We start from the raw sequence: 20,794 nt of genomic DNA, 5'->3' as shown, positions 1-20,794 counted from the left end.
GTGCCCTGCTGTGGGTGGAGGGGCTGAGAGCTGGCCTCTCTAGTCCAGGATGGACAGGAAGGGCACTCCAGGCGCTGCTGGATCAAGGAGCCACGTCTGGGATGTGCATGCGCACCTGCCGCTGATTGGCATGATGAGATTCTGCGCTGAGCTGACGCCGTCAGGGGAGGTTCTTAGGGGAGTGTTTTGTACGTGGGGGGGCCCCGACTCACTGGGGCCAGGGGTTGGACAATGGTAGAGCAGACTGACACCTATGCATATTTATGATATAACTCAATGATGCCCTCCTGGTCGTCCCACCCTTGGCAGCCCCCGACCCCTGGGGCCTGGGCTGGACCTAGTGCCTCACTTCTAATAACCAGGGCAGAAGCGATGAGAAGCCACTTCCAAGATAATTACAAAGAGACTGGCTTTTGTCCTCGCTGTCTCCCTCACTCGCTCAGCCCCGTGGCAACAATGTCTCGGGCCAACAGCCGGCAAGGTCGTGAGGCCTGCCAGCAGCCACGTTAGATCACGGGCCACCGCCACCGCATCAGGGAGCCTGGAAGCAGACCCGCCCCACTCAGCCTGGCCGACACCTTGATCACAACCTTGGGTGAGACCTGGGACAGAGGACCCAACTAAGCCTCAGATTCCTGACCCGAGAAACCGAGAGATAATAAGTGTTAGTTGTTGTAAGCTGCCATGTTTGGGGGACTATTTGTTACACAGCAGTAGATGATTAGTGTCCCATAGAATGCAAAATATGAATGTTTTCGTTTGATTTGTGATCACTGCTGCTATAAACACAGACAAAACGGTGCTCGATTTACTTCTAGGCAGCAATTCACAATTAACTTTCTCCAGGGGCTCCCCCCAACTAATCTGTGATGAGGTGATTCAGGAAATCCGACCGCACACTCCTGAGATAAACAGACTACGAATGGAACAAACTGGCCAAGAACAGTGACTGCATCGGATGACTCCCTAAGCACTGTGGCCTCACAGCTAACCCTGACAATCCCCTTTCACCACCGAGGACACGAGGCCCAAGCGCGCTGCCCATGGTCACAGTCACGACTCAACGCAGACTCAGCTGACTGATCCCAGGCCGGGCACGGTCAGCACACGAGGACCTCCCGTGAGGTTCTGCTACCACCAAAATTATTTCCCTGGCTCTCAGAGAGTCTAGCTCGATTCCTCAGTAGCTGCATCTCCCACCGTTGAACACCAGTCTAAGCTTAGGAAGACGGTGAGCAGCCACTGAATTCATTAGTGAGCCTCCTTGCTGAATAATTTATAAAAGGCTCAACAGAAGAGCACAAGATATACAATGTTCCGGGTCAGCACTTTGTGATTATGAGGGCGTTTCACGTGGGGCCTTCTTTAATGCCAGTTCTTGAGGGTTAACACTTCAGAGTCCAAAGAAACCAAGAGATCAAGCCGCAGGGGCTCATATTGGGCTCAGTACTACGGGTGCGTCCCCGTCCACCCTCCTGGCCGGGCCCCTCGCTAAGCAGCCACGATTCGCAGTGGAGCCGAGGATGCACCGCAATGGTAAAGCAGCTCTTGGAAACAGGAACTACAGCAATTAGAAGTAATGAGGAAAGAGGAGAAAGAAATAAGAAAAAGAGAGAAGAGATTAAAAGACTGGCAACTTGAAGGTTTCATCTCTTCCAACATCAGAAAAAACATATGTACAACGACCACCCCCAGGCTAATAATGTGAAAAGGAAACGGAATTCTGAAAATACTACTACGGAGCTGAAGAAACAGTTATGCTAATGTCATCCTTACCACTAAAGAAAGCTTGAAACACGAGCTCTAAACTTACCTAGTTTCCTCCCTCAGGAGAACACAACACCAGTGCATTTTCATGGCAGTGAGCCGATGGCAGGGCTGGTGCGGCTGGGGGCCCCTCGGCCTCCTCCAGGCCTCCCCTCGGCCTCCCCGCCTCCCCAGCCCCAGTCACAGCTCAGCGGCAGAGGGAGACCCGCCACGGCCACAAGCCTGAGGCCCTGCAGACACAAGGGCCTGTGGGAACGGGACAGCACCCGGCAGCATGGCTATGTCCCTCCCACTCCCGGTGTCCCACCTACAGGTCAAGGCCTGGCTCTAAGACCCCTCTAACCCAGCGCTTGCCCTTTCTCTAACACGTGAAGGACAAGCTCTAGATTTGGCACAAAGACTACCATCTTGTGAGACGAGCCCTTCTCCATCTTGGGCTCCTGAAGGGTCAAAGACTACCTAAAAAGATCCATTTTACTGGTTCATGTATCTTTCTGAGTGATTCGAATCCTTTGGGATATTAAGTTTACATCAAACAAAATCTGTAGGCTAACCAATTAAGAGAAGTAAGTTATATGTTCTCTCATCTCAAAGAAATAAATAAAAATGCAAGACCTCCGAAGATTAGGAAAACGCATTTTTTTTTTTTTTGAAGATTTTATTTATTTATTTGAGAGACACACAGCAAGAGAGGGAACACAAGCAGGGGGAGTGGGAGAGGGAGAAGCAGGCTCCCTGCCGAGCAGGGAGCCCGATGCGGGGCTCGATCCCAGGACCCCAGGATCATGACCTGAGCCAAAGGCAGACGCCTAACGACTGAGCCACCCAGGCGCCCCAGGAAAATGCGTTCTCTAATACTGGCTGGGCTCACACAATGCACAGAGGATGGGACAGAGCACCTGCAGTCAGGGCGACACAACGACACACAGGCTGTCACCGGCGTCCCCACGCACACGCGGGGCCCCGGCCACTGGCCTGACCCGCCGGCTCTCACCTGTCAGTTTGCGTTACTCTCCGCGGTGCTGGGCTGAACAAAGATACTGAGGTTGGTGCATTTGGATGTAACGTCTTTTATTGACATCGTATTAAGAACATTTTCTACACAAGAAGGAATTTAGGAAAGCTCTCGATCAGGGAAAGCAGCAGCTCAGCAGAAGGCAGGCAGCCGTCGGCCAGGAAGGAGCCGGCAGCAGGGATGGCAGCAAAGGGCAGGGCAGGGGGGAGGCTGGCTGGCGGCCCACCAGCACCCCGCAGCTGCTGGCTGGCACCCGGCTCCTGTGCAGCCTCCCCGGCAGTGCTGAGCCCCCCTCCTGCTCCCTCAGAGCCTCCTGCACTCCCTGCCGCCACCTTGCCCCCCTACACCTGCCCTCCCCTGCCCTCAGGCTCATCTTGAACCCGAACCCCTAACACTCCCCCACCTCTCTCAGGATGCAGCCTTAACTCCCAGCCTGCCTGCCGAGGCCACGTGAGGCAGGCCTGGTCTCACGGCCCCGTGACGGTCCCGCGCCTCCTGCATCCGTGTGCTCACTCCTTCCCTCAATGGCTGTGGAGTGGTTTCGACAGCAGCACCAGGTAGACAATCGTGAAGAGTGACCAGTGATGGCCCCTGGGGGACGGCACAGTTCATCAAGCCAAGACCACCACCCACGGAAGGTCAGGGGGACACACAGGACACAGAGCCCTGACCCCTTTTGAGAACTCACTCTTCCCCCAGTGTGCCCTCTCCCCATCCCTCCACTTCCTCCAATCCCCACCAACCCCCCCAACTATCCTGCAGACCAGGGGGCCCCCACACTCTGGCCATGTCTGCTGCCCAGGCTCGGCACCACGCCACCTTCCATGCCCTTCTGAGGAGCTCAGACAAGGGCCCGAAGCCGCAGCTCGCTCCCACCCGGCCCCCACCGCCAGGACCGACCCCGTCCAGCCACCAGCTCCAGCCACCAGCTCACGGCTGGCTCTGCAGCCGATGGAACTGTGGGGCTGTTTTTGATTCCAGAAACATTTCTAGCTCAAGAATGGTGGAATACTGGAGGTTAAGCCACCTCCATTTTCCCCCTGTTACTATCTGACTATCGCTTCTTACCTCTACTTGATATTTATTTCTGTCTGCAGCGGTTCAACCTGGGCCAGAGGGACCACAGAGCTGTCGGGTGTAGCAAGTAAAGAGGACACCCGGTTAAATCTGAATTTCAGATAAAAGACAGGTAACTTTTAGTCTAAGCACGTCCCAAATACTGTGCAGTATATTCTGTCTGATAAATCTAATTGAAGGGACAGAGGAGGCTGCAGCACTCACGGTCCCTGACTCAGTATCCCTCCGCTCCTCCTCGCTGGGGCCTGGCTGGCTCCATTACCCCCACCTGGAATGTCATCTCTGCCGCCCCTCACAGCAGCTTCTCTGGGCGACATGGACAGCCCAAGGACAGGAGGGGACAGGCCAAGCCCTGCATCCACCCGCCCTGTCTGAACCCCCGCCTCACTCAATCCCCTGCCCTAGCCTGCCTCCCTGCCTCACCCCCGGATGCCTAGGAAGAACAGGACAATTTTCCTCGTCAACAAAGGGCCTCATTTCAGGCCTCCCACAGGACATTCTCCTACCCACGTACAAATCTGGTCATTCCTTACAGGATTCAAGAGGAACATGCAGAGGAGTGTTGTACTGTCCCCTGTCTGGTCCTCTCATTAGGGCTGAAAGAAAGCTTTCTGCTCTCCACGTCTCTTTCTCAGTTACTCCCAGGAAGATGAGAGAGTCTGCAAACATACCAAGTCCTGGGCCCACTTCAGCGAGGCGCGTGTGAGGGAGAAGCGGCGTCAGTCCTGCCCACGGGGAGGCCGAGGGCAGACCCTGTGTGGAAGCAACCAGAGGAGGGGTGGCCAGAGGCGGTCATGTGCGCAGGAGGCCCCAAGCCCTGGTGACCCCACATGGCTCCTCCCATCCCAGGTCCAGGCAGGGTGTTGTGGGCTGCCTGGTGGCCCCAAAGACATCAGGCCCTAGTCTGCAGAACCCGTAAATGTGACCTCCTTTGGAAACAGGATGTGTGTGGATGGGCTTAAGTGAAGGATTCTGCAACAGAAGATGGTCCTGATGGTCTGAGTGGGCCCCAGACACCATCCCAAGTGTCCTTAGGAGAGGGAGGCGGAGGGAAGATCCCATGCAGGCAGGGGACAGGTCCCGTGAACACCGAGGCAGGGACGGGGCAGGGTGGCCACAGCCCAACTGCCAGCAGCCCCAGAAGCTGGAAGAGGCAGGACGGAGCCTTCCCGAGAGTCTCCGAGGGAGCCCAGCCCTGCCCACACCTCGACTTGGACTTCTGGCCTTGACAACTGCAAGAGAATAAATTTCCGCTACTTTAAGCCCCCCAATCTGTGGTGCTTTGTGACAAGCACCACAGGAAACTAATCCGGGGTGGGGGACGCCAGGGACCCCGCTGCCTCCTGGGGCCCGACTGCCCCAGCTGCACAGGGAGGAAGCCGACTGGCTGCTAAATGCTTAACTCCACAGAGCTGGCCTTCTGGCTGGACTCCAGGCAACTAGGGGTGCGGGGCTCTGGCGAGCGGGGTGGTCTGGGCACCTCACCCTGCCCTAGGCCCTCCTGGGGCAAATGTGTCCTGGGCTGGGCTCCTCTGGGCTGCACTTAAGAGAAGCCACAGAGCCCACAGCCTGCCACATGGCAGGAGCTTGATAAAGATGTGCTCCGCAGGGACGCCTGGGTGCCTCAGTCGGTGAAGCGTCTGCCTTCAGCTCAGGCCATGATCTCAGGGTCCTGGGATCGAGCCCTGGGCCCGGCTCCCTGCTTAGTGGAGTCTGCTTTTCCCTCTCCCTCTCTGTTCCTCCCCCCTGCTTGTTCTCTCTCTCTCTCTCAAATGGATAAATAAAAAATCTTAAAAAAAAAAAAAGAGTATTCCAAATATTATTTATGCCCCACCCCCAAGCTGCTTTGGAAAAATTTGTGTTTATTATAAGTTCATTAAAAAGTCTTCAGTTTGGGGGATATTTAAAGACTAAAAACTGTGAATGGACAAAACGTTCACAATCACAAGCAGAAACTATCAGACTAGATAAATGAGCAGGACTCAACCGTATGCTTTATAAGAAGCTGACTTTGAATATAAGAACACACACACAGGCTGAGAGTAAAAGAACCGAAACAGTAAATGGGAGAGAGCTGGAAGGGCTATATCTTAGTATCAGACTTCAAAAGCGCCTGGGTGGCTCAGTCAGTTAAGCATCCGACTCTGGATTTCGATCAGGTCACCATCTCAGCGTGGTGAGACTGGGCTCATGCTGAGCAAGGAGAAAGCTTGAGATTCTCTCTCCCCACCCCACCCCTCCCCGCTTCTCTAAAAAATATATCAGACGTCAAGACCAAAGCCCGGTTCATCAGCAGAATCACCATCACAAATGTGTGTGAACTTAATAACAGAGTTTTGAACACATGAATCAAACCTGAAAGAACTAAGGTAGAAACAGACAAATCCAGTCAGAAAAAAAACCTTTCTCGGCAACTGTTAGAACAACCCAAATCCCTACCACCCAAACATCAGAAATAATACAGGAGATGTGAACACTACATAGTGTTTCTTCTATGTGCCAGCCATAATTTCAGGTGTTTGAAATTAGCCATGAATAACACTGAGGAAAAAAACCCTGGTCTCATGGAGGACATAGTCTCCTGAAAAAATAGGGGGAAAAAAGGAAAATAAGAAAACAATAACAACTCAAAGTATGTTTATTATCTTCTAAAAAATAAGACCTTGAGGGGTGCCTGGGTGGCTCAGTCATTAAGCGTCTGCCTTCGGCTCAGGTCACAATCCCAGGGTCCTGGGATCGAGCCCCGCATCGGGCTCCCTGCTCAGCACAGAGTCTACTTAAGACTTTCTTTCCCTCTCCCTCTGCGCCTCCTTCCCACACACACTCTCTCTCTCAAATAAATCTTTTTTAAAAAAGGAAAATCATAAAAGAACTCTTGAAAACTGAAAAGGAAAACAGAAGTGAAACGACTAAAGGAAGAGGTAGAAGACAATGCAAAGCCGTCTCCCAAGAGCCGAGCAAACATCTCTGAGGTCAGCAAGAGATCAGGGGATTAGCAGGTCAGCCAGGGGATTCAAACTCCAAATAAAAGGAGTTCCAGAAAGAAAGAACACAAGACTGAAAGCAAGAAATTCTCTCAGGAGTAACACAAAACGTCAGTCCTCAGGCCAAAGGGTCCCAGCATGTGGCCGGCACAGCGATGAGAACGAGCACGTCATGGGCCACTTCAGAGCACAGGGCAGCAAGGGAAGCTCCTAGGAGCTTCCTGGGGCCACATCACAGGCAGAGAACTGAGATCAGAATGGCACCCACGCTAGAAACTGTAGGCAGTGAAGCAACATCTTCAAAGCCCTGAGAAAATACTTTTTAGTATTTCAGTATTCTATACCCAGCTAAACTAAAAGTAACTAAGGAGTAAAGATATTTTCAAAATCAAAGACAAAAGTAATATCTACAGTGGGGCGCCTGGGTGGCTCAGTTAGTTAAGCATTTGACTCTTGGTTTCTGCTCAAGTCATGGTCTAGGGGTCAGGGGCTCGAGCCCCATATCAGACTCCGTGCTCAGCGGGGGGTCTGCTTGAGCTTCTCTCTCCCTCTGCCCCTCCCCGCTTCAATAAATAATATCTTTTTAAACAGCACTATCCACATAACACTTCTTAGTCATCCAGAGTCCGTCCTTCAACAAAACAAGGCGTGAGCCCAGGCAGGGAAGAGAGGGATCCAGAGCACAGGTACCAATACAGAGGGAGAGCAGCCCAGGAAGCCCTGCGCAGCAGCTGGGCATAGGCCTCCCCGGGGCCGAACAGACTGGGGCAGGACGCAGGACTCTGGGAGAAAATCCCCCAACAACAAACACGGCCACAACAGGGGTGTGGAGGGATGCAGGCTGGGTGTGAGGCAAGAGAGAGGCCTTCCTTAGGCAGGTGACAGGGCTGGGCGGGAGAGCAGCTGAGTGTGAGTATCCTGCGCAGGTCAGTAACAGACAAAACCTAGCATCAGAAAGGTAAGCAATGACTACGGGCTTCACCAAAACACAGGATTACAGTGGAAAACGGAGACGGGGGGGGGGGGGGGGGCGGGGAGTAGGGCAGCAGGAGAGCGGAAGCGTCTGTACCTCTGAGAGAAATCCAAAGCGAATGTCTACGACACACACGGCAGCCGACGCAGCACGGAGCACCCAGGAGCACAGAAAGCTAAGCCCGAGGACCTCTGGGAGATGTGGGCAAGCAGACGGGACCATGCCCACTGCCTGATTTTCTCATCGGTCGACTTGGCTCGTCACCCAGTGTCCTGGAAGGATGAGCAGGGCCACTGTTAAGGGACAACAGTAAGATGTGGGAAAAGACAAGTAGCATGGTGTGTGTGTCTGTGTGTGCCCCTGCGTCTGTGGATGGTAGGCGTGCAGGGCTACGTGAGTATGCCTGTGCGGGACTCTGTGTGTAGATGTCGGTCTGTGTGGTTGCACTGGGGGGGTGGGGAGGGATGACTGTGTGTGTGGGTGTGTGCATGTGTCTGTGTGTCGTCTGTCTGTGTGTGTGTGTGGCTGTGTGTGTGTGTGTGTGTCTCTGGGGGTGTGGCTGTGTAGGCATGTCCATCTATAAATGACTGTGTGAACAAGAAAAAAGATGGGGAAGGATACCCATCGGGGATCACCAGGATTACAGGGCTGGGGACAGCAAAGCCACTGGACGGGTGACGGAAGAAAAGCAGAAAGCACAAACCACACGTTTTGGGGGGGAAGGCTTGGACGCAAGAGCTCTGCGTGGAGCACAAGCACGAACGAATCTGGTGAACTCTGAGAGGGTGACCCCCCCAACAATCATAGGGAAACTGTGTCTACGGTAAAATCGCGTGTGCGTGTGTATAGACTACACTTCTAAAGAGAGACCACAGTTTTTATCAGGTCAAGGGAGCTGGGGACCACCACCCCCCAAAAAGGTAAAAACGAGTCATCTAGCAGCCCTGAACCCCGAGCAAGGCTTAGCTTCTTTCCCGGCCCCCAGGAAGGTACAGGAGATGGTGCAGCGTGGAGGGGAGGAGCCAGTCCTCCCCAAACTGAAGCCAGGAGCGCGGTGGCAGGCTAGACTCAGCTCCTAGCTCCCTGGACCGGGAATGTCACCAGAGAGGCGCCAGGGACTTGGAGGTGTGATTACATGCAGGGCCCGGCAACGGGAGAGCCCCCGGGTCTGAGTGCCATCACGGGGGTTCCCGCGGGAAGGAGGCAGAGGGAGCCGGGGAGCTGGGGTGGGGGGGCAAGGACTGAGGACAGCCTCTGAGGCTGAAAGGGCTGGGGAATGGGTTCTCCCTGGCCCAGGCGCCACCTTGGTCTCAGCCCGGTGACATCCATGTCGGACTTCTGGCCTCCAGAAGCTTCAGCTGCTAGGTGTGCGGTCGCTTGTCACAGCAGCCATGGGAAACTCAAGTGCCAATGAGAAAGTGAAACGTTTCTAGGAATTCCACCCAAGTCAAAGAAAGTGTGAGATGTAACATGTACAAGGCAGGTCCTGGCTGCACCCACCCGCACCCAGCGTGTGAAGCCCCCACACACCGCCCTCCCTCCATCCTCACTGGCCCGGTCCGCTTCGGGCACAGACAGACGACAGAAGACGGTATCACCAGGAAGCCAGCTCACGGTCACCTTCGGCGGGACCTCCCACGGAAGCAGCCAGCACTTCATCCCTCCTGTCCTCCCACAGCCCGAGCCCCCCGCAGCCTCTCCCACAGCAACCCCCCCAGCTCCTCCTCTGCCTGGCTTCTGCCCCCCGCCCTCGGCCACCCTCGTTCTGGAAAGACGGGAGGAGGAGGCCTGCCCTTTACCCCGGGGCCACCAGCCCACAGCCGCCCTCCTCCCTGCCACGCAGGCTCGGTGCCTCCCTCCTCACCCCGACCCGCCCACGACCCTGCCACCACGGTTGCTCCACATGTCCAGCGCAAGTCCGTGGCCTTCCCTCCAGTCGCCGTGGCCTCCCCCGCCCCGCCCATCCCAGGGGTCCCAGACCTTGTCGCCAGCCAGCTAGTGCCCTCCCTGTGGGCACCCAAGCAGTGGGCGGCCCGCCTGAGGAGCGTCCCTCGTGCCGTGGTCTCTGGTCCTCAAACCCACTGGGTGAGGTGGCATTTTTATGAAACTGCACACGGTGACAATTATGTCTCCTAAGTAAAACCGTGACCACATTCTCCTGCTCCTCGCCTTCCGCCCACTGCATGTTCTAGACTCCAGGACCCCTCCCCGTGCCTCACCCCAGGCCTCCCCGCGGCCGCGCCCCTCCTCTCTGGAGCACACCCCCCTGCAGGACCCCCGGCCTCCAGGGCGGCCTCCCACGGGCCCCCCCCACAGCACACTGAGGCCACAGAATCACTGACGCGGGCCGCTCCCAGGGCCTCGGACACACCCCTCAGAGCCCGAGCGGCCCGCTGGCAGCACCATTCCCACGCCAAGCCCCCATGAGCGGCGAGGCGCAGAGCGGGGCGCCACCTGCCCAAGGGCATATCCCGGGAGAGTGGCCAGGCAGTGCACGCGGGGGACCTCTGCCTACGCCCCACGGCTCCGGGGCTGCTTTCCGCCTACACCCCACAACTCTGGGCCGCCCTGTCTACACCCCACAACTGAGCCACTCTACGCCCCACAACTCTGGGCTTCCCTGCCTATGCCCCACAACTCGGAGCCACTCTGTCTACACCCCACAACTCTGGGCCGCCCTGTCTAAGCCCCACAACTCTGGCGCTGCTGTCTACACCCCACAACTCGGAGCCGCTCTGTCTACACCCCACAACTCTGGGCCGCCCTGTCTACGCCCCACAACTCGGAGCCACTCTGTCTACACCCCACAACTCTGGGCCGCCCTGTCTACGCCCCACAACTCTGGCGCTGCTGTCTACACCCCACAACTCGGAGCCACTCTGTCTACACCCCACAACTCTGGGCCGCCCTGTCTACGCCCCACAACTCGGAGCCACTCTGTCTACACCCCACAACTCTGGGCCGCCCTGTCTACGCCCCACAACTCTGGGCCGCCCTGTCTACGCCCCACAACTCGGAGCCACTCTGTCTACGCCCCACAACTCTGGGCCGCCCTGTCTACGCCCCACAACTCTGGCGCTGCTGTCTACACCCCACAACTCGGAGCCACTCTGTCTACACCCCACAACTCTGGGCCGCCCTGTCTACGCCCCACAACTCGGAGCCACTCTGTCTACACCCCACAACTCTGGGCCGCCCTGTCTACGCCCCACAACTCTGGGCCGCCCTGTCTACGCCCCACAACTCGGAGCCACTCTGTCTACGCCCCACAACTCTGGGCCGCCCTGTCTACGCCCCACAACTCTGGCGCTGCTGTCTACACCCCACAACTCGGAGCCACTCTGTCTACACCCCACAACTCTGGGCCGCCCTGTCTACGCCCCACAACTCGGAGCCACTCTGTCTACACCCCACAACTCTGGGCCGCCCTGTCTACGCCCCACAACTCTGGCGCTGCTGTCTACACCCCACAACTCGGAGCCACTCTGTCTACACCCCACAACTCTGGGCCGCCCTGTCTACGCCCCACAACTCGGAGCCACTCTGTCTACACCCCACAACTCTGGGCCGCCCTGTCTACGCCCCACAACTCTGGGCCGCCCTGTCTACGCCCCACAACTCGGAGCCACTCTGTCTACGCCCCACAACTCTGGGCCGCCCTGTCTACGCCCCACAACTCTGGCGCTGCTGTCTACACCCCACAACTCGGAGCCACTCTGTCTACACCCCACAACTCTGGGCCGCCCTGTCTACGCCCCACAACTCTGGCGCTGCTGTCTACACCCCACAACTCGGAGCCACTCTGTCTACACCCCACAACTCTGGGCCGCCCTGTCTACGCCCCACAACTCGGAGCCACTCTGTCTACACCCCACAACTCTGGGCCGCCCTGTCTACGCCCCACAACTCTGGCGCTGCTGTCTACACCCCACAACTCGGAGCCACTCTGTCTACACCCCACAACTCTGGGCCGCCCTGTCTACGCCCCACAACTCGGAGCCACTCTGTCTACACCCCACAACTCTGGGCCGCCCTGTCTACGCCCCACAACTCTGGCGCTGCTGTCTACACCCCACAACTCGGAGCCGCTCTGTCTACACCCCACAACTCTGGGCCGCCCTGTCTACGCCCCACAACTCGGAGCCACTCTGTCTACACCCCACAACTCTGGGCCGCCCTGTCTACGCCCCACAACTCTGGCGCTGCTGTCTACACCCCACAACTCGGAGCCACTCTGTCTACACCCCACAACTCTGGGCCGCCCTGTCTACGCCCCACAACTCGGAGCCACTCTGTCTACACCCCACAACTCTGGGCCGCCCTGTCTACGCCCCACAACTCTGGCGCTGCTGTCTACACCCCACAACTCGGAGCCGCTCTGTCTACACCCCACAACTCTGGGCCGCCCTGTCTACGCCCCACAACTCGGAGCCACTCGGTCTACACCCCACAACTCTGGGCCGCCCTGTCTACGCCCCACAACTCTGGCGCTGCTGTCTACACCCCACAACTCGGAGCCACTCTGTCTACACCCCACAACTCTGGGCCGCCCTGTCTACGCCCCACAACTCGGAGCCACTCTGTCTACACCCCACAACTCTGGGCCGCCCTGTCTACGCCCCACAACTCTGGCGCTGCTGTCTACACCCCACAACTCGGAGCCACTCTGTCTACACCCCACAACTCTGGGCCGCCCTGTCTACGCCCCACAACTCGGAGCCACTCTGTCTACACCCCACAACTCTGGGCCGCCCTGTCTACGCCCCACAACTCTGGGCCGCCCTGTCTACGCCCCACAACTCGGAGCCACTCTGTCTACACCCCACAACTCTGGGCCGCCCTGTCTACGCCCCACAACTCTGGCGCTGCTGTCTACACCCCACAACTCGGAGCCACTCTGTCTACACCCCACAACTCTGGGCCGCCCTGTCTACGCCCCACAACTCTGGCGCTGCTGTCTACACCCCACAACTCGGAGCCACTCTGTCTACACCCCACAACTCTGGGCCGCCCTGTCTACGCCCCACAACTCGGAGCCACTCTGTCTACACCCCACAACTCTGGGCCGCCCTGTCTACGCCCCACAACTCTGGCGCTGCTGTCTACACCCCACAACTCGGAGCCACTCTGTCTACACCCCACAACTCTGGGCCGCCCTGTCTACGCCCCACAACTCGGAGCCACTCTGTCTACACCCCACAACTCTGGGCCGCCCTGTCTACGCCCCACAACTCTGGGCCGCCCTGTCTACGCCCCACAACTCGGAGCCACTCTGTCTACACCCCACAACTCTGGGCCGCCCTGTCTACGCCCCACAACTCTGGCGCTGCTGTCTACACCCCACAACTCGGAGCCACTCTGTCTACACCCCACAACTCTGGGCCGCCCTGTCTACGCCCCACAACTCGGAGCCACTCTGTCTACACCCCACAACTCTGGGCCGCCCTGTCTACGCCCCACAACTCTGGGCCGCCCTGTCTACGCCCCACAACTCGGAGCCACTCTGTCTACGCCCCACAACTCTGGGCCGCCCTGTCTACGCCCCACAACTCTGGCGCTGCTGTCTACACCCCACAACTCGGAGCCACTCTGTCTACACCCCACAACTCTGGGCCGCCCTGTCTACGCCCCAAAACTCGGAGCCACTCTGTCTACGCCCCACAACTCTGGGCCGCCCTGTCTACGCCCCACAACTCTGGCGCTGCTGTCTACACCCCACAACTCGGAGCCACTCTGTCTACACCCCACAACTCTGGGCCGCCCTGTGTACGCCCCACAACTCGGAGCCACTCTGTCTACACCCCACAACTCTGGGCCGCCCTGTCTACGCCCCACAACTCTGGGCCGCCCTGTCTACGCCCCACAACTCGGAGCCACTCTGTCTACGCCCCACAACTCTGGGCCGCCCTGTCTACGCCCCACAACTCTGGCGCTGCTGTCTACACCCCACAACTCGGAGCCACTCTGTCTACACCCCACAACTCGGAGCCACTCTGTCTACACCCCACAACTCTGGGCCGCCCTGTCTACGCCCCACAACTCTGGGCCGCCCTGTCTACGCCCCACAACTCGGAGCCACTCTGTCTACGCCCCACAACTCTGGGCCGCCCTGTCTACGCCCCACAACTCTGGCGCTGCTGTCTACACCCCACAACTCGGAGCCACTCTGTCTACACCCCACAACTCTGGGCCGCCCTGTCTACGCCCCACAACTCTGGCGCTGCTGTCTACACCCCACAACTCGGAGCCACTCTGTCTACACCCCACAACTCTGGGCCGCCCTGTCTACGCCCCACAACTCGGAGCCACTCTGTCTACACCCCACAACTCTGGGCCGCCCTGTCTACGCCCCACAACTCTGGCGCTGCTGTCTACACCCCACAACTCGGAGCCACTCTGTCTACACCCCACAACTCTGGGCCGCCCTGTCTACGCCCCACAACTCGGAGCCACTCTGTCTACACCCCACAACTCTGGGCCGCCCTGTCTACGCCCCACAACTCTGGCGCTGCTGTCTACACCCCACAACTCGGAGCCGCTCTGTCTACACCCCACAACTCTGGGCCGCCCTGTCTACGCCCCACAACTCGGAGCCACTCTGTCTACACCCCACAACTCTGGGCCGCCCTGTCTACGCCCCACAACTCTGGCGCTGCTGTCTACACCCCACAACTCGGAGCCACTCTGTCTACACCCCACAACTCTGGGCCGCCCTGTCTACGCCCCACAACTCGGAGCCACTCTGTCTACACCCCACAACTCTGGGCCGCCCTGTCTACGCCCCACAACTCTGGCGCTGCTGTCTACACCCCACAACTCGGAGCCACTCTGTCTACACCCCACAACTCTGGGCCGCCCTGTCTACGCCCCACAACTCGGAGCCACTCTGTCTACACCCCACAACTCTGGGCCGCCCTGTCTACGCCCCACAACTCTGGGCCGCCCTGTCTACGCCCCACAACTCGGAGCCACTCTGTCTACACCCCACAACTCTGGGCCGCCCTGTCTACGCCCCACAACTCTGGCGCTGCTGTCTACACCCCACAACTCGGAGCCACTCTGTCTACACCCCACAACTCTGGGCCGCCCTGTCTACGCCCCACAACTCTGGCGCTGCTGTCTACACCCCACAACTCGGAGCCACTCTGTCTACACCCCACAACTCTGGGCCGCCCTGTCTACGCCCCACAACTCGGAGCCACTCTGTCTACGCCCCACAACTCTGGGCCGCCCTGTCTACGCCCCACAACTCTGGCGCTGCTGTCTACACCCCACAACTCGGAGCCACTCTGTCTACGCCCCACAACTCTGGGCCGCCCTGTCTACGCCCCACAACTCTGGCGCTGCTGTCTACACCCCACAACTCGGAGCCACTCTGTCTACACCCCACAACTCTGGGCCGCCCTGTCTACGCCCCACAACTCTGGCGCTGCTGTCTACACCCCACAACTCGGAGCCACTCTGTCTACACCCCACAACTCTGGGCCGCCCTGTCTACGCCCCACAACTCGGAGCCACTCTGTCTACGCCCCACAACTCTGGGCCGCCCTGTCTACGCCCCACAACTCTGGCGCTGCTGTCTACACCCCACAACTCGGAGCCACTCTGTCTACACCCCACAACTCTGGGCCGCCCTGTCTACGCCCCACAACTCGGAGCCACTCTGTCTACACCCCACAACTCTGGGCCGCCCTGTCTACGCCCCACAACTCTGGCGCTGCTGTCTACACCCCACAACTCGGAGCCACTCTGTCTACGCCCCACAACTCTGGGCCGCCCTGTCTACGCCCCACAACTCTGGCGCTGCTGTCTACACCCCACAACTCGGAGCCACTCTGTCTACACCCCACAACTCTGGGCCGCCCTGTCTACGCCCCACAACTCGGAGCCACTCTGTCTACACCCCACAACTCTGGGCCGCCCTGTCTACGCCCCACAACTCTGGCGCTGCTGTCTACACCCCACAACTCGGAGCCACTCTGTCTACGCCCCACAACTCTGGGCCGCCCTGTCTACGCCCCACAACTCTGGCGCTGCTGTCTACACCCCACAACTCGGAGCCACTCTGTCTACACCCCACAACTCTGGGCCGCCCTGTCTACGCCCCACAACTCGGAGCCACTCTGTCTACGCCCCACAACTCTGGGCCGCCCTGTCTACGCCCCACAACTCGGAGCCACTCTGTCTACGCCCCACAACTCTGGGCCGCCCTGTCTACGCCCCACAACTCTGGCGCTGCTGTCTACACCCCACAACTCGGAGCCACTCTGTCTACACCCCACAACTCTGGGCCGCCCTGTCTACGCCCCACAACTCGGAGCCACTCTGTCTACACCCCACAACTCTGGGCCGCCCTGTCTACGCCCCACAACTCTGGGCCGCCCTGTCTACGCCCCACAACTCGGAGCCACTCTGTCTACACCCCACAACTCTGGGCCGCCCTGTCTACGCCCCACAACTCTGGCGCTGCTGTCTACACCCCACAACTCGGAGCCACTCTGTCTACGCCCCACAACTCTGGGCCGCCCTGTCTACGCCCCACAACTCTGGCGCTGCTGTCTACACCCCACAACTCGGAGCCACTCTGTCTACACCCCACAACTCTGGGCCGCCCTGTCTACGCCCCACAACTCGGAGCCACTCTGTCTACACCCCACAACTCTGGGCCGCCCTGTCTACGCCCCACAACTCTGGCGCTGCTGTCTACACCCCACAACTCGGAGCCACTCTGTCTACACCCCACAACTCTGGGCCGCCCTGTCTACGCCCCACAACTCGGAGCCACTCTGTCTACGCCCCACAACTCTGGGCCGCCCTGTCTACGCCCCACAACTCTGGCGCTGCTGTCTACACCCCACAACTCGGAGCCACTCTGTCTACACCCCACAACTCTGGGCCGCCCTGTCTACGCCCCACAACTCGGAGCCACTCTGTCTACACCCCACAACTCTGGGCCGCCCTGTCTACGCCCCACAACTCGGAGCCACTCTGTCTACACCCCACAACTCTGGGCCGCCCTGTCTACGCCCCACAACTCTGGGCCGCCCTGTCTACGCCCCACAACTCGGAGCCACTCTGTCTACGCCCCACAACTCTGGGCCGCCCTGTCTACGCCCCACAACTCTGGCGCTGCTGTCTACACCCCACAACTCGGAGCCACTCTGTCTACACCCCACAACTCTGGGCCGCCCTGTCTACGCCCCACAACTCGGAGCCACTCTGTCTACACCCCACAACTCTGGGCCGCCCTGTCTACGCCCCACAACTCTGGCGCTGCTGTCTACACCCCACAACTCGGAGCCACTCTGTCTACACCCCACAACTCTGGGCCGCCCTGTCTACGCCCCACAACTCGGAGCCACTCTGTCTACACCCCACAACTCTGGGCCGCCCTGTCTACGCCCCACAACTCTGGCGCTGCTGTCTACACCCCACAACTCGGAGCCACTCTGTCTACACCCCACAACTCTGGGCCGCCCTGTCTACGCCCCACAACTCGGAGCCACTCTGTCTACACCCCACAACTCTGGGCCGCCCTGTCTACGCCCCACAACTCTGGGCCGCCCTGTCTACGCCCCACAACTCGGAGCCACTCTGTCTACACCCCACAACTCTGGGCCGCCCTGTCTACGCCCCACAACTCTGGCGCTGCTGTCTACACCCCACAACTCGGAGCCACTCTGTCTACGCCCCACAACTCTGGGCCGCCCTGTCTACGCCCCACAACTCTGGCGCTGCTGTCTACACCCCACAACTCGGAGCCACTCTGTCTACACCCCACAACTCTGGGCCGCCCTGTCTACGCCCCACAACTCGGAGCCACTCTGTCTACACCCCACAACTCTGGGCCGCCCTGTCTACGCCCCACAACTCTGGCGCTGCTGTCTACACCCCACAACTCGGAGCCACTCTGTCTACACCCCACAACTCTGGGCCGCCCTGTCTACGCCCCACAACTCGGAGCCACTCTGTCTACGCCCCACAACTCTGGGCCGCCCTGTCTACGCCCCACAACTCTGGCGCTGCTGTCTACACCCCACAACTCGGAGCCACTCTGTCTACACCCCACAACTCTGGGCCGCCCTGTCTACGCCCCACAACTCGGAGCCACTCTGTCTACACCCCACAACTCTGGGCCGCCCTGTCTACGCCCCACAACTCGGAGCCACTCTGTCTACACCCCACAACTCTGGGCCGCCCTGTCTACGCCCCACAACTCTGGGCCGCCCTGTCTACGCCCCACAACTCGGAGCCACTCTGTCTACGCCCCACAACTCTGGGCCGCCCTGTCTACGCCCCACAACTCTGGCGCTGCTGTCTACACCCCACAACTCGGAGCCACTCTGTCTACACCCCACAACTCTGGGCCGCCCTGTCTACGCCCCACAACTCGGAGCCACTCTGTCTACACCCCACAACTCTGGGCCGCCCTGTCTACGCCCCACAACTCTGGGCCGCTCCGTCTACGCCCCAGGACCCCTGAGCGGGCCGCACGGCGGCGAAACCGACGCTGCTGCAGTTAATCGCCGGAGTTGGGGTCTCCGGAGACAGCTCTGCCCAAACAATGCGGCCGCCTACGGGGGCGGCCCGGAAACTCAAGACCGAGCTGCCTCGGGCCCCGCGGAGCCCCGGCTCCGGCCCAGGACCCGGCGAGCGCGGCGGGCGCGGCAGGCCCGAGCCCTCGGCCCGTCCGCCGCCGCCCCCGCCCGGGCCCGGGCGCTCGGGTCCCGCCACGGAGCGGCGCGCCCCACGGCGACCCCACAACCCGGCCCCGGGCGGCGTCCGCGCGCGCCGGGCCCTCGACAAGCCCCCGGCGGAGGGCCCAGGAACAAAAGGAGAGCGGCCGGCGGCCCGGGGGCGCGGGGGGCCCAGGCGAGCCCGACGCCGGCGGGACGCCGCGGCCCCCTCGGCCGCGCTGGGCGGGGCCGGCGGCCGGGCCGCGGAGGGCGCGGGCGCGCGCCCAGAGAAGAAAGAAACGGAGGCGGGGCGGCCCTCCGCCCGGCCCGCAACCTACCGGCCGCTCGCTCGCTCCGCCGGCCGCGGTCCGCTCCGCCCGCGCGCTCAACGGTCGTTCGGTCGCCGCCGCCCGCCGGGGGGCGGGGCCGGGGGCGGGGCGACGGGGCGGAGCCTCCTGTTGGGGCGGGGCCGGGAGGGGCAGGACCTGCGGGGCGGGGGAGAAGGCGTGGTCTCCAGGGGCGTGGGCGGGTCTCAGGGCCGAGCCGGCGTTCTCGGCCTGTGGGGCGGGGCCTCGGGGGCAGGGCGGAGCCGCCGGGGCGGGGCGGGCCTACGGGGGCGGGGCCTACAAGGGTGAGAAACTGGGCGCGCGGCAGGGCTTCCAGGGGAGGAGGGCAGAAAGAAGTGAGGGGCGGGGCCCTAGTCGGGGGCGGGGCCAGCGAGGCGGACAAGGAGGGGCGGGGGCCTCCCAGACCTGGGACGGGACTTCCGCTGCGGGAGCTGAGGTGGTGGCTCCTCCCGGCTGTGGGGTCCTTCCAGGTTCCCTGCTCGGGTCCTCTCCTTTCCCCTCACTCCGGTGCCTGGGTCCTCTTCCGTCCCCTCGGCCACTCTTGCACCCCCGCCCTGGGTCCCTCCCGATACCCCCTCGCACCCGGGTCACCCCCTCAGCCCGGGTCCCTCCTGAGCCCCTCCCCGTGTCCCCTCCCGTTTCCCCGGGCCCGGATCCCCCCCAGCTCAGGTCCCCTCCCCAGATCCCCGCCCCAGGTCCCCTCCCGCACCCGGGTCCTCTCCCATCTCCGTGGCCCCGGGTCCCTCCCACCTCGGGTCCCCCCCACCTCGGGTCCCCTCCCGACGCCCCCAGCTCTGGATCCCCTCCCAAGTCCCCCCGCCCAGCTCGGGTCCCCTCCCTACGCCCCCCGCACCCGGGTCTTCTCCCGTCTCCCCGGCCCCGATTTCCCCCCCAGCCCGGGTCCCTTCCTGCGCCCCTGCCCCCGCGGCCCCTCCCGTCTCCCCGACCGACATTCCCCTCCAGCCCTGGTCCCATAGAAGGTGAGATGACACTTCCTCTGCGCCCCTGCCCAGGCCGCCCAGCATCAGGGAGCCACACCCTCCGAAGACCTTGATGTGCATCTAGACTGCATCCCACCCGGAAATAGTTTAATTTTTTTTTTTTTAGATTTTATTTATTTATTTGAGAGTGAGAGAGAGCACAAGCAGGGGGAGCAGCAGAGGGAGAGGGAGAAGCAGGCTCCCCGCTGAGTGGGGAACTGAGGCGGCGCTCCATCCCAGGATCCTGGGATCACGACCTGAGCTGAAGGGAGCGCTCAGAGGTTTAATTGACTGAGCCACCCAGGCGCCCCTGAAATCATTTCATTTTTAAGGGAGGAGAGCAGATGAGAAGTGTGGTGTCCCCCGCAGAGCACAGTCATCCCCTGGTCCTCCCAACAGGTGTGAAAGCCAGGCGGCTTCTCCCTGCTGTCCTGGAGGTCCCCTCCCCTCCTGCCTGGGCCCCACAGGAGACCCTCCAGAGTTAGCTCTCCCCCTGCCTCCTCAGCAATCACTATTTCTTTGGAAATTACTTTCCCTGGAGTCCTAGTGACCAGCTAGAGTAGTTTGGGGAAACAGTCCCCTGAGCATTTGCTCTATGATCTAAGTGTGGAAATAAATCAAGTCCACGACTCCTGACAAGTTGGGCCCTGACCTTCAGTGACACAGCCAGCTCCCAAACCTGGCTGGAGCCTCTTGCGCTTTAACTCATCATGACAGATACACCAGGGTCACACTGCCAGCCCCCCCCCCCCATAGAAAAACCTATTCCTATTCCCTCCAGCGCTCCCAGAACAATAGCAAGGGTGATCCGCTCCCTACAGCTTGTTGTCCTGTTGTCCGTTTGCGTCTTCCCCTCACTGCAGGTGAAATACCTGCAGAGCATGGTACAATGGGGACCTCAGGCTAGTAGATGCTGGGAGCAATCCGCGGGGGATCGCGGGAGCCCCCGCTCAGAGGTCCTGGGGGCCGATTGTC

The 20,794-nt window shown here is 60.4% G+C and overlaps 1 protein-coding gene across 3 annotated transcripts in view; it reads right to left on the bottom strand.

The window, feature by feature from the left end:
• The window catches only part of RGS12 (regulator of G protein signaling 12), a 114,622-nt gene extending 95,693 nt beyond the window's left edge, over positions 1-18,929 (bottom strand). Inside the window, exons 1-2 of one of the 3 annotated variants that reach the window (XM_064584210.1) lie at positions 18,831-18,929; positions 7,913-8,088 (exon numbers count right to left, since the gene is read on the bottom strand). The gene's annotated coding sequence lies outside the window, so the exon portion shown is untranslated. The remainder of the gene's footprint in view (positions 1-7,912; positions 8,089-18,830) is intronic. The other 2 variants (XM_045881833.3, XM_064584209.1) reach the window with 2 other exon arrangements.
• Between the last annotated feature and the right edge of the window lie 1,865 nt (positions 18,930-20,794).

This window comes from Mirounga angustirostris, unplaced genomic scaffold (assembly GCF_029215605.1).
Source record: "Mirounga angustirostris isolate CCGP_5_RB_7025 unplaced genomic scaffold, mMirAng1.0.hap1 SCAF_2, whole genome shotgun sequence".
NCBI lineage: Eukaryota > Metazoa > Chordata > Mammalia > Carnivora > Phocidae > Mirounga > Mirounga angustirostris.
The sequence above is the reverse complement of the archived record's forward strand: the minus strand, read 5'-3'. Positions and strand labels throughout refer to the sequence as shown.